We start from the raw sequence: 14,379 nt of genomic DNA on the forward strand, positions 1-14,379 counted from the left end.
TAGACACAAGTGTAGCACTTAGGCATAACTCTGAATGCTTTGGGTTTAACTTCACCCATCCTTCTTTATTCTACACAATTTTAAAAGTCATTTTTTCATTTGTTTTTTAAATTAGCCAATGGGATGTTCATTACCTTAATTTAGAATAGTGGACAATGGTTTGTTTACACTAAGCTCATTTTGTGCTGCTATATAATTGAGGAGTTTTCTTTTCTGAAAGTAAGTTTCCCTGAAGGCATTATTGGAGAAAATGCATCTGCAGTATTTGCTTTTTGTAACTCCCATTTTAATTTACTAACACGGGGAAATTTTATTCTCTTAACACATCTTGAGTTTGTTTCCTTCCTTTGTCTCTGATTCAAATAGATATCATAATTACTAGAATTTTTAAAAAGAGCTTACTTATTTATTTTGTCAGAGAGAGACTGAGTGAGAACAAGAAAGGGGAGCAATAGGCAGAGGCAGAGGGGAGAAGCAGGACTCTATCCAAGGACTCTGGAATGATGACCTGAGCCAAAAGCAGACACTTACCCCACTGAACCACCCAGGCGTCCCCATAATTACTAGAATGTTTAATGTCCCATATAAATTTCTTACATGCCTTACTCTCTGAGAATTCATATGGATGATTTAACCACAGGAAGAAGTAAACATTGCCTTGGACCTGTAAGAAGTAAAACATCCAAACCTTGAATAAAGAAACCTTCATATCATCTGAACATGTTCAAGTAGAAAAGGTAAGCCAAACCATCCACTGACGCAATGGTCATATCTTTCACCTTTGGGTTGGAAATTGCATTCCAAGCAATATTTCCAACATCTAAAATATGGCTCCCATCATATTAACACTAGATATACAGCACTCTATGCTAAAAGCATAAACTGTATACAGTTTTCAGTAGCTCTGAAAAGGAAACATAAGTGCACGGTCAACAAGAACCTCTCTTGTGGAGGAGCGAGCCTACTCAATGAGACCAATCAAGGACAATGCTAGGATGGTCCTGTTGTTTTGTCAAGGTATGTCATAAACCCAAGAGGTTTGGGAATCCAGTGGAAAGACTATTCTATATGAAGAAAACTCTTTTGTGTAGCTTTTGACATGCCTTGAAGAAAGGGGAAAGTGTGGAGGATAGAATAAGAGTTAGCATCAAATATATCTCCTGACTTTATCATTTATCAGCTGTACGACCACTTGAACACTTGAACCATCTAAAACACTAGACTTTTAGAGAAACCTTGGTTTTCTCGAATGTACAGTAGAGAATAATCGTAACTTCTTATTTTAAGAAAAATATTATTTTAAGAAAAAAATGAATGTATGTATTTTATGTATTTTAAGAAAAAAATGAATATATGGGAAAACACTTTTTGTATTGTCAAACTGCATGTAGTTATAATGACTTACCTTTATTGACTCAGCAGTGTGTGCTAGACATTCTTTTCAGTGTTTCATATATAATATCTCATTAAATCTTCATGGCAACCTTTGAAGAAGGTGTCAGTGTTATTTTCGTTTTTCATTTAAGGAACATGACCAAAGTTACCAGGTGAGTGGAATATAGTAGAGATGGAATTTGAATCTAAGCCACTGAGTACCAAAGACTATGTTATATTTTAAAGTAATGTTACTCAAAGAATGGCCCATCCTCTGGGGCATGTCCATAACAAAGTAAGGACAGAAACTGAGCATAAGTATTTGAAATCTTTTGTTTTAAGTATTTGATATTGTCTCAACATCCAAGTTCATGATTATTGTTATAGAAATTTGTGTTTTTTGTATTTTAGAAATATTGGTTTGTAGTGGATCAGAAATAACAGCTAGCCTTTCATTACAGATAGCTCAAGAAACACTGTTCTAAGTCACCACACAATACAGTTGTAATTGATTATTTCATCGGAATATTGTGGACAATATGTAAGATAGCTATGGAAATCAGAAGTTAAGATTTTATAAATTATTCTACCTAATTTAAGCTAGGAAATGTGCTTATGAATACTATGAAAATAAACAATAATTCATGAAGCTAAAGCAAACTCCTTGATATCAGTCCTCATAGTCCAGTCAAGGTTGTGCCAAGGTTTCTTCCTATGTCTTCCACTCTGGACATTAGGTAGGGTATTACTAGGTAAGTATTTCTTCTACAAAACAAATACTCTAATATACATGAACCATATGGAGAGTTGTGTGGGAAATTGACCTCTAGGAGGAAAAAACTTGCATATGAAAATATCCCCCAAATCAGAAAAAAGGAAAAGTGAACACTTTTTTTGCTTGGAAATCCCATATTTGGTCAATTATAAAACAAATGAAAAATACCTTTATCATGCTTAAAGAGTTTATAGCAATCCTTAGAATTATATTGAAATCACATTTTCTCCATGAGAGTGTTTGAGGTTTGACTTGTTAAGGATCATACTTGGGGTGCCTGGGTGGCTCAGGGGATTAAAGCCTCTGCCTTCGGCTCAGGTCATTGATCCCAGGTTCTGGGATCGAGCCCTGCATAGGGCTCTCTGCTCAGCCGGGAGCCTGCTTCCTCCTCTCTGCCTACTTGTGGTCTCTGTCTGTCAAATAAATAAATAAAATCATTTTTAAAAGGATAATAATACTCTTTCATTTTCTTTATATCAATTAAGTTCATTTTACTTCTTTGAATATTTCCCATTTTTCTTTTATCTTTGTGTCCCAAACTTTTCTCACCAAAATCGCTCTCAAAGAAATAACTTCTGATAAAGCAATATATTCCAAGAAATTACTTTAAATATCTTCTTGGGGTTATATAAAAAATATCTATTATGGAATATTAGATTATTACCAATATTTCACTGCTATAATCAACTGTTGAAGTATGGGGACATATTTAGACAAAAAAAGTATCTGTTGTTTATCTGAACTTTATTTTATATGACAACCCTAGACTATGAAGGGCAAGTTCTTTGTGAAGTCTATGAGAAGTTATCTTCTCTGTGTAGGTCTTACCACTATAGACTAGAATTTAGTGGTAGGCCTGGAGCTGCTCTTGGTCAACATGGTCATCAATCAGGAAAGGGAGCTGGACATGGAATAGAGAAGAGTAAGAAAAAACAAGAGCCCATTTCTGCATTTGTTCATCATGTCATCCAACTAAAGCAACCTTTAAAGGATAATTCATATCCACTTTCCACATCTCAGGCAAATATCTTTTATTGGCCAAGTGTAACCCGGAACCATAAGAGAAGCGAGTTTGAAGAGCTGTACATCCTGGCTTAACCAAACTGACAAAATTGAAAACCACCACCATGATGATGATGATGTTGATGATGATGATGATGACGATGAGGATGATACGGGTATTTTCTCAAGGGAAGCTACTCCTTTGTAGCAGTTCAGGAAGACATAAAGAAGCTTTACTTTACTCAGCATATGGTAGACTAAATTAGAGTGTGACAGAGTTCATGCTCAGTGATATAATAAAATCACATTATGTCAAAGACATTGGATTTCCAGACATAGTCTGGAATGTTCCCCATCTGGGTTCTCAGTTCAAGTCTTGACTTGGCAATGTGGAGATTCTGCTTCTGAAAGCAACCTTGAACCCTGAAATGAAATGTTATATATTTGAGAATAAAATAACAAAATTTATTTTCCAACCTACTGCGGTAATTGTCTCATATAGTATATTTAAATTGTTACCGATATTTCACTGCTATAATTAACTTGCATCAATATCCTTACAAAATAAACATGTAGAACTTCAAATATCCGTTAGAGTAACTTTTTTTTTCTTTCTTTTTTTTTTCCAATTTATTTATTTTCAGAAAAACAGTATTCATTATTTTTTCACCACACCCAGTGCTCCATGCAAGCCGTGCCCTCTATAATACCCACCACCTGGTACCCCAACCTCCCACCCCCCCCGCCACTTCAAACCCCTCAGACTGTTTTTCAGAGTCCATAGTCTCTCATGGTTCACCTCCCCTTCCAATTTACCCAAATTCCCTACTCCTCTCTACCGCCCCTTGTCCTCCATGCTATTGGTTATGCTCCACAAATAAGTGAAACCATATGATAATTGACTCTCTCTGCTTGACTTATTTCACTCAGCATAATCTCTTCCAGTCCCGTCCATGTTGCTACAAAAGTTGGGTATTCATCCTTTCTGATGGAGGCATAATACTCCATAGTGTATATGGACCACATCTTCCTTATCCATTCATCCATTTTATGGTGTAGAAATGCTAGGACAAAAGAAGTAATGTTTTCAAGACAAATGAACAATTTTTAAGACAAAATACCTATTACAAATTTGTTCTCTACTAAGGCTTTACCAGTTACATACCCACCAGTTCAGCAATGTAGGATTTATAACATTTCTGACATCCACACCCATAGGGAATTTTCATTAAAAAATAGATTTACCATTTGAAAGGAAAAAACACGTTGTTTTAATTTTTATTTACATGGTGATTTCATATGTACATGAGATATATTTGTCATGTTATATACTATTTTTCTATTATAGCATTTAATTTTCTTGTTAATCCATAATTACTTTCTCCCTGTTTCGTGCCTTTTCATTTGTGACATTTGATAGCATGAGACTTTCTTAAATAAGTGGTCATAGTCAAATCTGGTAGAATCATCTTTGTTTTCAGCTTATAAATCCATGTATAGGAATGTCTCTCTCCCTCAGCAAGTATTTTAAAGGACATCTGTATGTTTTCTTTTTAAAAATTTGCATTTTATATCCAAGTCTTTAGTTCATTTGACATATACCATGAATAAAAAAATACTTTAACTCTCTTCAAATAATTTTCTATCTTTTTTTTACTAAAACTTCCTTATCCCATTTTAAAATACCACCTTTATCATAAAATGTATTGTATATAATCATAGTTCTTGCACAGGAGTTGGTAGTATGGGCCCAGGAGTGAGACTACAAGGTAATGGCAGTCACTTACAAGCTATAACCTTAAGTAATTTATTTAATCTCCCAATGACTAAATTTCCTAATCTAAAATTGGAATAGTGTAAATAAATAGTAAAATTGTAAAATAGTGTTAGGATAAAATTTTCTTGAGGATTACAAAAATGAATTAATGTGTGTAAAGCTCATAGAAGAGTGCCTGGTAGATAGTAAACACTCAATAAATGTCAGTTGTCCTTGTTGTGTAATGGGATATAAAATGAAGCACTTACTAACACAAGGCCAGATGAGCAATTTTGGTTGTTGAAGGCTGAACCCAAAAGTCACCTTGGAGATAGTACCACATCTGCCCCTGTCTCAGTGTGGTGTGACTCTCCAGTCTGATGTGATTTTGCCACTTAGAGAAATTATTATGTCTCCCATGGTTAAGGAGGCACAGTAGACTAGAATTAGGTATTTGGAAATGGTTTGCAGATGGAGTGTGAAATAGAGTGTGAGAGATGAGCTAGGTCAGAATGAGAAACAGAGAGGATTTGATACTTGGCTCTAAATTAGTCCTATATTTAAGAGATGAAAGGAAGAAAAAAACTGGTGAAGAACATAGAAAGCAAAAGTCCTTTAGGTTGGACACTGTTCTGGAATCAATTATGCTCCCCCTCCCCCCATTTATAAGATGAAGACCTAATTTCCAGTGTGGCAGTAGTTAGAGAAAGGGCCTTTAAAGGAGTAACTAAGATTAAATGAAGTCATAAGCATAGCGACATAATCCAATAGGATTTATGTTTTTATTAGAAGAATAGAATCCATTGATGCATTATATTAAAATGGAAACAAATAGTATTTTTTTAAAGATTTTATTTATTTATTGGACAGACAGAGATCACAAGTAGGCAGAGAGGCAGACAGAGAGGAGGAAGCAGGCTCCCTGCTGAGCAGAGAGCCCATGTGGGACTCAATCCCAGGCCCCTGGGATCATGACCTGAGCCGAAGGCAGAGGCTTTAACCCACTGAGTCACCCAGTTGCCTCACAAATAGTACTTTTTTAAAAGATTTTATTTATTTATTTGAGAGAGCGAGTGAACATGCCTACAGGCCCAAGCACAAGTCAGGGGAGGGGCAGAGGGAGAAGAAGAAGCAGACTCCCTGTTAAGTGCAGAGCCCAACTCAGGGCTCATCCCAGGACCATGAGATCAGGGCGTGAGCCCAAGTCAGGAGCTTAACCAACCAAGCCACTCAGGAGGTCTGAGGACAAATAGTATTTTTATTGAATAGTGTTGGAATGAATGAATATCCCAATAGAAAAAAAATATGCCTTGACTCTTATCTCAGACCATACACAAAAATTAACTCAGAATGGATCATGACTCAAAAATTAAAGCAAAAAATCAATTAAAGGATTATATGTAACAATTTAGTGATTTTTTAATCTCTTAGTATATGTGCTTATTTCCTCTCTATATTTTTCTTTTGAAAGCTTTGCTACTATGTACCTGCTTAATCAATATCTTTAAGTTCATTGGATTTTTCAATATTCTTAAATCTCAGATTTATAAATCAATGCTTTACACATATTTGCTCTTTAGTGTTAATAAAATTCTGCTTTTATCAGTTCATTATCATAGTTCTAGAAAACAACGTCTGTATGTTTTGAGAATTGAATATAAGTCTGTTAGGAAATATTAGAATTTAAAAAGGTGAATGGAAAGTTAATATATAAATCCTTAGATTGTCTATATTTCCATAATAACCAGTTAGAAAACAGAATATTAGAAAAAGTATATTGTTTCAAAAAATAAGGAAACATGGTTAGATACTTAGATATATATTTATAACTGCTGCATTAAACCAAATTTTAAAATATTTTAGGGACACCTGGGTGGCTCAGTGGATTAAATCCTCTGCCTTTGGCTCAGGTCATGATCCCAGGGTCCTGGGATCAAGCCGCATCAGGCTCTCTGCTCAGCAGGGAGCCTGCTTCCTCCACTCTCTCTGCCTGCTTCTCTGCCTACTAGTGATCTCTGTCTGTCAAATAAATAAATAAAATCTTTAAAAAAATTTTTTAAAATAAAGGATTTAAATAACTGAAAAGACATGATTTTAGATAGGAAGATATAATACCCTGGTTATGTCACTTCTTACTAAACTAATCTACATGTTCAACACAAACCTAATTAACAAATAGGAGGATTTTGTTGTTGTTTGCTTCTTTCTTTGTAGTTTTTAGTTTGGGGTTTGATTTTGCATGCCACATGAAACTAAACAAAATATATTAAGTTCATCTTGTAAAATAAAGTTGTGAAGATAGCTAGGACATCTTTTAACAACGAAGGAGATTAGCAAGTTTAAATAATAGAGATGGATAGATATACAATTTGAAAATATATTAAAATATAAAATAATTTTTGAAACTTGCGCACTAGAGATGAATGAGTGATCATAATGGCACTAGAGATACGTTAGGCCAAACAATGAAACAGAGTAAAAGGAAAATAAATAGATTCAAACGTGATTGGCTTAACTTTAAGGTAATGATTGCTATTTCAAATTAGTGGGGAAAGCAGGGATAATTCTATAAATCATGTGAGATAAAAGTAAAGATGGATCCTTACCTCATTCCTTAAAACAAACTAAATTTTGATGGAGCGGAGATTTAAACTAAGCAAGAAAGACCTAGAAAGAAAGCACTGTGAATTTATTCAGATTATTGAAATAACTTTCGCTTTTTTAAATTGGACATACAATCTAGAAGATTTAAAGGAAAAAGATAACATCAGCTACATAAAAATAAAACATATATTTAAAAAATGACCCTATATGAAGTCAAAAGACCAACAGCAGACTGGTAAACAGTTTTTTCAACATGTATAACAAACACAAAGTAAATTTTCCAAATTCTCAAAATGTATGTATAAAATATTAGAGAAGAATCAAGAGCTACAAATAGTCAGTGTACAGAAAAACAATTACAAATGTGCAATAAATATGTGATGCAATATTGAGCCTCACTCATAATAATACAAAATGATTAATTCATTCAACAAAAGTTATGGAGCACCTCTTCTATGTTTTCAGGAAACATCTATTAACAAAATAAACTTAAATCTCATCCCTAATGGAACTTATATTTCAATAAGCAAACTATAGACAATAAAAATGAGTAGAAAAATAAATGATTAGAACATAGTTTATTTGACGAGGATTGGAGATGGCTTCCAATAAATATAACAATGTAGTACTAAATTTCACAATTTCATATCTAACAGAAATATGTGTGTGCAGCAAAAAATATGTATGAGAATGTTTATAGAGTCATTATTTGTAATAGCAAACAATTTGAAGCAACTCTATCGAGTATATCAACACTAGAATAAAGAAAATTTTTAGTATATTCATGTGGTAGAATTATATACAACAGTGAATCTGAATTTACTGCAATTATAATAAAACAACATGTTGGAACTTCAACAAAATGATAAGAGAAAAAAGTCATCTAAGAAAACCTCCATTATGTGGTTCCATTTATATCAAGTTTGAAAATAGGCAAAACTGATATAAGTTTAGAAGTTAGGATGATGGTTACCTTTGGGGAGGAAAGTGCATGGGGATACCTTTAAGGGTACAGGGAATGTTCCATTTCTTAGCCTGCATGGGAACACAGTTATGTTCTCATGGGGTAATTCACTGAGCTGTTTATGACAACTTGGAACAGAGCCCATTTACAACCCATGTTAAATCTGTTGAATAAACAAAAAAGTAAAATCATCCTGCTTTAAGTCACTGAGATTTTAGGTAGTTTGTTACTACAGCAAAACCCTGCCTATCCTGACTAACATACTATATAAACATCCTTTTTCCTAACATTTCAGCAAGTAATTTGTATAGTTTAATTCTATTGTCATAATCATTCTAAAATTGTCATTGTTTCTTCATAGTAACTGCAATTATCTATTTTCTTATATTGTGAATCTCTTCATTGGTTCTGCATGATGTCTAGCTAAGAGGTAGACATCTCTAAATAGAGACTATCTTTGTCCCCCTTCACCATATTTCTGGTTCTACTTAGAATTTCCAAACATGCTAACAAACTTGGTAGATATAAATTCAATTTATAATTATGTAACAACCTGAGAAGAGAGAGTCCAAGTTGAATACAGTTCCAGCAGAGGAACATTTTCTCTGCCCGTTTCCTGTGTTTAGTAAATCTGCTTCACCAGTGGTCAATTTTTGGTATCCAGTTTCTCTTTGGCTGGAGTAGGTTCACACTGACTCTGTACCCAGTTCTTACCTGTCACCCACGACAGAAGAAAGAAGCCCATGTTACCTCAGTGATAAGCCCTTACTTCTCTGCTGAGATTTCTGCTTTGTAAGAATCCCAGGCAAAATTGAAACCTTTGGGTGTTGCTGCTTTAATTTTTGTCATATTTTTACAGATGTCTATGAAAAAATCAAATAATAAGGTTAGCCTATCATAATTTCTATACCTCCTCATCCCATACCTGTTCAAACTCTTAGTCCCACTCCCCAGGAGCAAGCTGTTTTACTGTTACCTTCAAGACACTAAATAATATACTTCTATCACTGTTTCAATTTAAATATTCCAAACAAGTATTGATTTCATAAAAGTAAAAATAGTCTTCCTTAGTTAAATATTTAACCTCCCCTCCTTACCTTCTCAAAACTATCAGTAACGTGTGTGTGTGTGTGTGTGTGTGTGTGTGTGAGAGAGAGAGAGAGAGAGAGAGAGAAAGAGAGAGAGAGAGATTCTTCTATTGGCTATTGGATTTTATTTAGTATTTTATTTATTTTTTTAAAAGATTTTGTTTATTTATTTGACAGAGAGAATACAGTGAGAGAGGGAACACAAGCAGAGGGAGTGGGAGAAGGAGAAGCAGGCTTCCCGCTGAGCAGGGAGCCCAAGGCAAGGCTTGATCCCAGGACCCTGAGATCATGACCGGAGCTGAAAGCAGATGTTTAACAACTGAGCCACTCAGGCATCCCCTTATTTAGTATTTTAAATATTAGTGCTCTTCTATTCCTTTTCATAAATCCTCTGCCCTTCCATTTCTCCTTGTCTGTGTGCTATTATTTTACATTTATACTGGAATTTTGTTAGTATTTACATTCTAAGTTCTGCATTTACAACTATGTCTTACACAATTTATCCATGGGCTGACTAAAACTGAGAAACATTCAGACATTATCATATTATTATGAATAAGCACTAAGATTACATTCCTTTTCCTATGTAAACAATGCCATAACTCCTGAGCCACTTAGAAGAGGATATGAGGAACATCAAGACAAAGATGAATCTCTTACATTCCAATAATTGCTTGGAATCAATTGTTTATATACAATTTAATTTTTTCCCGGAATTTTGCATTGTTTTTCCTTTTGTCTTGAATAACATGCTTTATCTTGTTCTCAAGTTTGTTCCATGCCCTTAATCACAGAATTCATTTTAAGGTTTTTATCTTCAGAGACACTCTCATAGAGCCCATCATCCTTCTGCATTCCAAAACAGCCACTGTTAGACTGGATAAACCCCTGTCATCCTGAGGCTTTTTTCTTTATTGCTGTTTCCTTGTTCTTCGGTCTTTTTTCTTTCTTAATCTATTTGCTCATTTATCGAGAATACAAACTCAGCTAACTTTGCAGAATGAGATTTGGGAGGTGTGGCTGCTCATTAGATTGTGTGGGACCTAGTGAACCTCATCATCCATCCTCTTTTTCTTACTTAAGAGCCAAGTCCCAATTTATTTTGTAGGCTGCAAAGTACACAAATGAAAGATTCTACCTTGCAGCTAGGTAATTCTAATAATTTGAGGGGGCATTGAGTGCAACTTCCTGGAACACCCCTTAGATGGATGGAATTGCTAGTAAGCACTCCACAGACACACATGCACCTACTTCTAACTGGAATGCAGAAGTGATGGGAGGCGCTCCAGCAGTCATCTGAAACATGAGGCAATACTGGGAATTGAAGCCAGGCACCAAGAATAACACAACAAAAAGCAGGGAATCTGTGTCCTCATTGACATCATAGAACTGCTATACTAGGCATGTTACAATATATTATACTTACAAAGATGGATACTGGCTACAAATACATTTGACGGACAGAAAAACATATTCCATTTGAGCAACTGTTATTTCTGATCTCAGTTGCTAATTACTGAATACAACATGTATTGAAAATCATGGTAAGATTTCTAGGCTCTTAAATATCTCTAAATATCTTAGTTTTATCATACTTGGTTGTGATTTTTGTGACTCTGGAGTTCAAGGATAAAACATATTTCTTTAATGTTGAGAGCATTGTAGGCATTTCTTTTTTCTTTCTGAAAAATTTTAGAATGCTTTAGTTTTTCTTAATATTCTAAGACTTTACAAGAATGTGTCTGGATGTGAGCTTGTTTGATCTTTCGTTCCATTATTTTTGTGGATAGAAGTGCACCATCCTGAACCAGATGCAATTTTTTGTTTGTTTTTTCAGATTCAGTTTTTAAATGGAGCTGATTCATGGTGGTAAAATAGAATACAGATTGTATGTTCCCTTTGTATTTCCCTTATCTCCAGACTTCTCTTTTCATCAATAAACTTTTCATTCTGTGTATTAAAAACCCAACAAAAGGTTGACTCGCTTAATTGAAATATCTCAGTTAGTCAAAATGTAGGCATGGCTCTATTCCAGGGTTAGATGTTGTCAGTCCTCATTTCTCCATCTGTTGGATCAGTTTTCTTTTTTGGCTTTTCCTCTTATGGTGGCGTCCAGCAGCTCCAGGCTTATGTTGACCCACCATTAAGTCTAGAAGAGACTTTCCCAGAATTTAGTCATATCTGTTTGGCTTGGTTTATCTACCATTTCTCTTAAAATCGCTGGCACAGTTTGTATAGGTTTTGGACATGAACCTATCTCTGAACCAGTCGGAGCAGCCAAGGGGATACAGTACTCTGATTGCCCACTCTAGAACCAAGAGTGGTGTGGCAGATTGCTAGTTTCACTGAAAATACATTTTCCATTTCTTACCTTATAAAGAAACCCTTGGATTTTAGTTACCCTCATGGCTTAATTATCCAGCCTCTGTTATAGCTAGATGTATGCTTATGGCTGTGTTCTGATCAACAGCGGGTAAGCAGTGGTACACGCCCTTTCAGAAAAGTAAACTTAATGGGACAGGATGGTAGATCAACAGAAATGTTGGAGCTTAGAGCTATAACATTAAAGGACACATTGCCAGTACTGATTATTTTTGTTGGTCTTACTTGGCATGAAAAAATAAATTTCAACCTTATTTTAACTGTTATCTTGGGTTTTCATCATTTGCAGCTAAATCCAGTCCTTTTTTTTTTTTAAAGATATTATTTATTTGTCACAGAGAGAGCACAAGCAGGCAGAGTGGCAGGCAGAAGCAGAGAGAGAAGCAGGCTCCCCACTGGACAAGGAGCCGGATGCGGGACTCGATCCTAGCACCCCGGGATCATGACCTGAGCCGAAGGCAGCGGCCTAACCAACTGAGGCACCCAGGCGCCCCAAGTCCTTTTTAATACAGATACGTCAGCACCATTCTAACCACATGAACTAACAAAGGATATAAGTGGTTCACTGGGAAAAAAACAAAAACAAAAACAAAAACAAAAAACCCAAAACTAGAACTGCTAAATTCATTCTAAAAGTATAGGAAACTGGGTTACTTGGGTGGCTCAGTCAGTTAAGCATCTGCCTTCAGCTAAGGTCATGGTCTCAGGGTCCTAGGATCAAGTCCCACATCAGGCTCCTTGCTCAGCAGGGAGACTGCTTCTCCTTCTCCCTTTGCCTGTTGTTCCCCCTGCTTGTGTTCCCTCTCTTTCTTACAAGTAAATAAATAAAATCTTAAAGAAGTAAAAGCATGGGGAATTACCTCTGGTGAAGTAAATACAAAAGATGAATATGCAGGGAATACAGACAGGATCAACTATTGATGAAGGAGTTGTTTTGCAGTGGGATGCTCCAGCATTCAGTTGTCCCCACCTGCATACCCTTAGATGTTCCCTAAAGGGTCTGCTATGAGGGAGGCAACCTTCTCTAGTTTCCAGTAGAGATGCTAGCTTTTCTCTCCTTCAGTACTATTTGTCATTATAAATTGAATTTCAGCCCATACTCCCACCCTTACCTGGAAGCTTACAAAACATTTTCCCATACACTTTTATAAAACAACTCAATTAATAAAACCAATTGTACTTTTAAAATAAAAGCCTTTAGAAGCTTGTCAGCTATTTTGATATACATATGTGAAGGAAATTCTTTCCTTTTTAGTTTCTTTAATGTATAATTAGTTCTCTTAAAAGGGTTCAGATTTGGGAGAAAGGAAGTTACATTTGTAAAAAAAAATGTCTACTTAGAAAACTAGAGTAAAATTTTTTCACTAGTCTCACATTTATCTTTTCCAAAGGATACATGTTTGCCTTATTATGATAAATCCTGAAATTAAATTTATATATATGTGTACACACACACACACACACACACACACACACACATATATATACACCTTATAAGGACAAAACTGTAAATAGACCAGCATTGGCAATAAAGAAAGCAAAGATTTACGGCCAGCTCTCTTGTTCACCATCTGCACGACCACATTAGAGTTATTAGAGAACCCAAGATGCTTCCCATCCCTGTCATCTTTTGTCATAGCGAGAATCATACTCTTCCGACCCTTGGTGCTCATCCTCGAGCGTAACACCCATACACCCACACTGCTCTGAGCTTCCTCTCTTTGAACCTCCCATCTCAGCTCTCTCAGCTCTCAGTATGTTGTTCTATTGAGATCCTTATTCTAAAGCAGATAAATTCTCTCATATTATCAGTATTCACAGGTTTTCCCCCTTCACCTTCTTACCTTGATCCTACTTCACTCTTCCCATAACTAGGCCATCTTTCCCCATGACACACGCACCCATCTCCTCCCTTATTCTACATTTGTTCTTTGAGCTCCTGGATACAGGATTGGATTCTCTTCTTATCATTCAGTCACTCTATTCTCTTCTTTGCCCTTTTAGCTTAACTCCCATGGCCCATTACCCTGCTCAATACACAGGTATCTAATCAATACACACGCATCCTCTAATTTTTCAGTAAACGACCCTGGAACACACCATCTTTTAGCACATCACTTTCTCTGGGCTATTCTCCTTAATAACATCCAGAGGCTTCTTTCTAGAGTACAAAAATGTGCATGGCCCTCCTGTCTTGATTTTTTTCCAGTATTCTGCATGGGTTTTTAGTTCAAGTCCAAATAGCAAAAGCAGGTCTTTAATGGGCTCTCTCCTGCTTTCCTACCCATGCATCCCTCACTGTTTCCCTCACACAGATTCTGTGTCTGACCTTCTCACATGAACAACTAATCTCATCTCCCTGAACCTGTCTTGCTATCTTCAATTTCAGGCCACTGTTCATGGATCTCTGCCTAGAAGATTAATATACCTCCAC

This window comes from Neovison vison, chromosome 2 (genome assembly GCF_020171115.1).
Source record: "Neovison vison isolate M4711 chromosome 2, ASM_NN_V1, whole genome shotgun sequence".
NCBI classification, from domain to species: Eukaryota; Metazoa; Chordata; class Mammalia; order Carnivora; family Mustelidae; genus Neogale; species Neogale vison.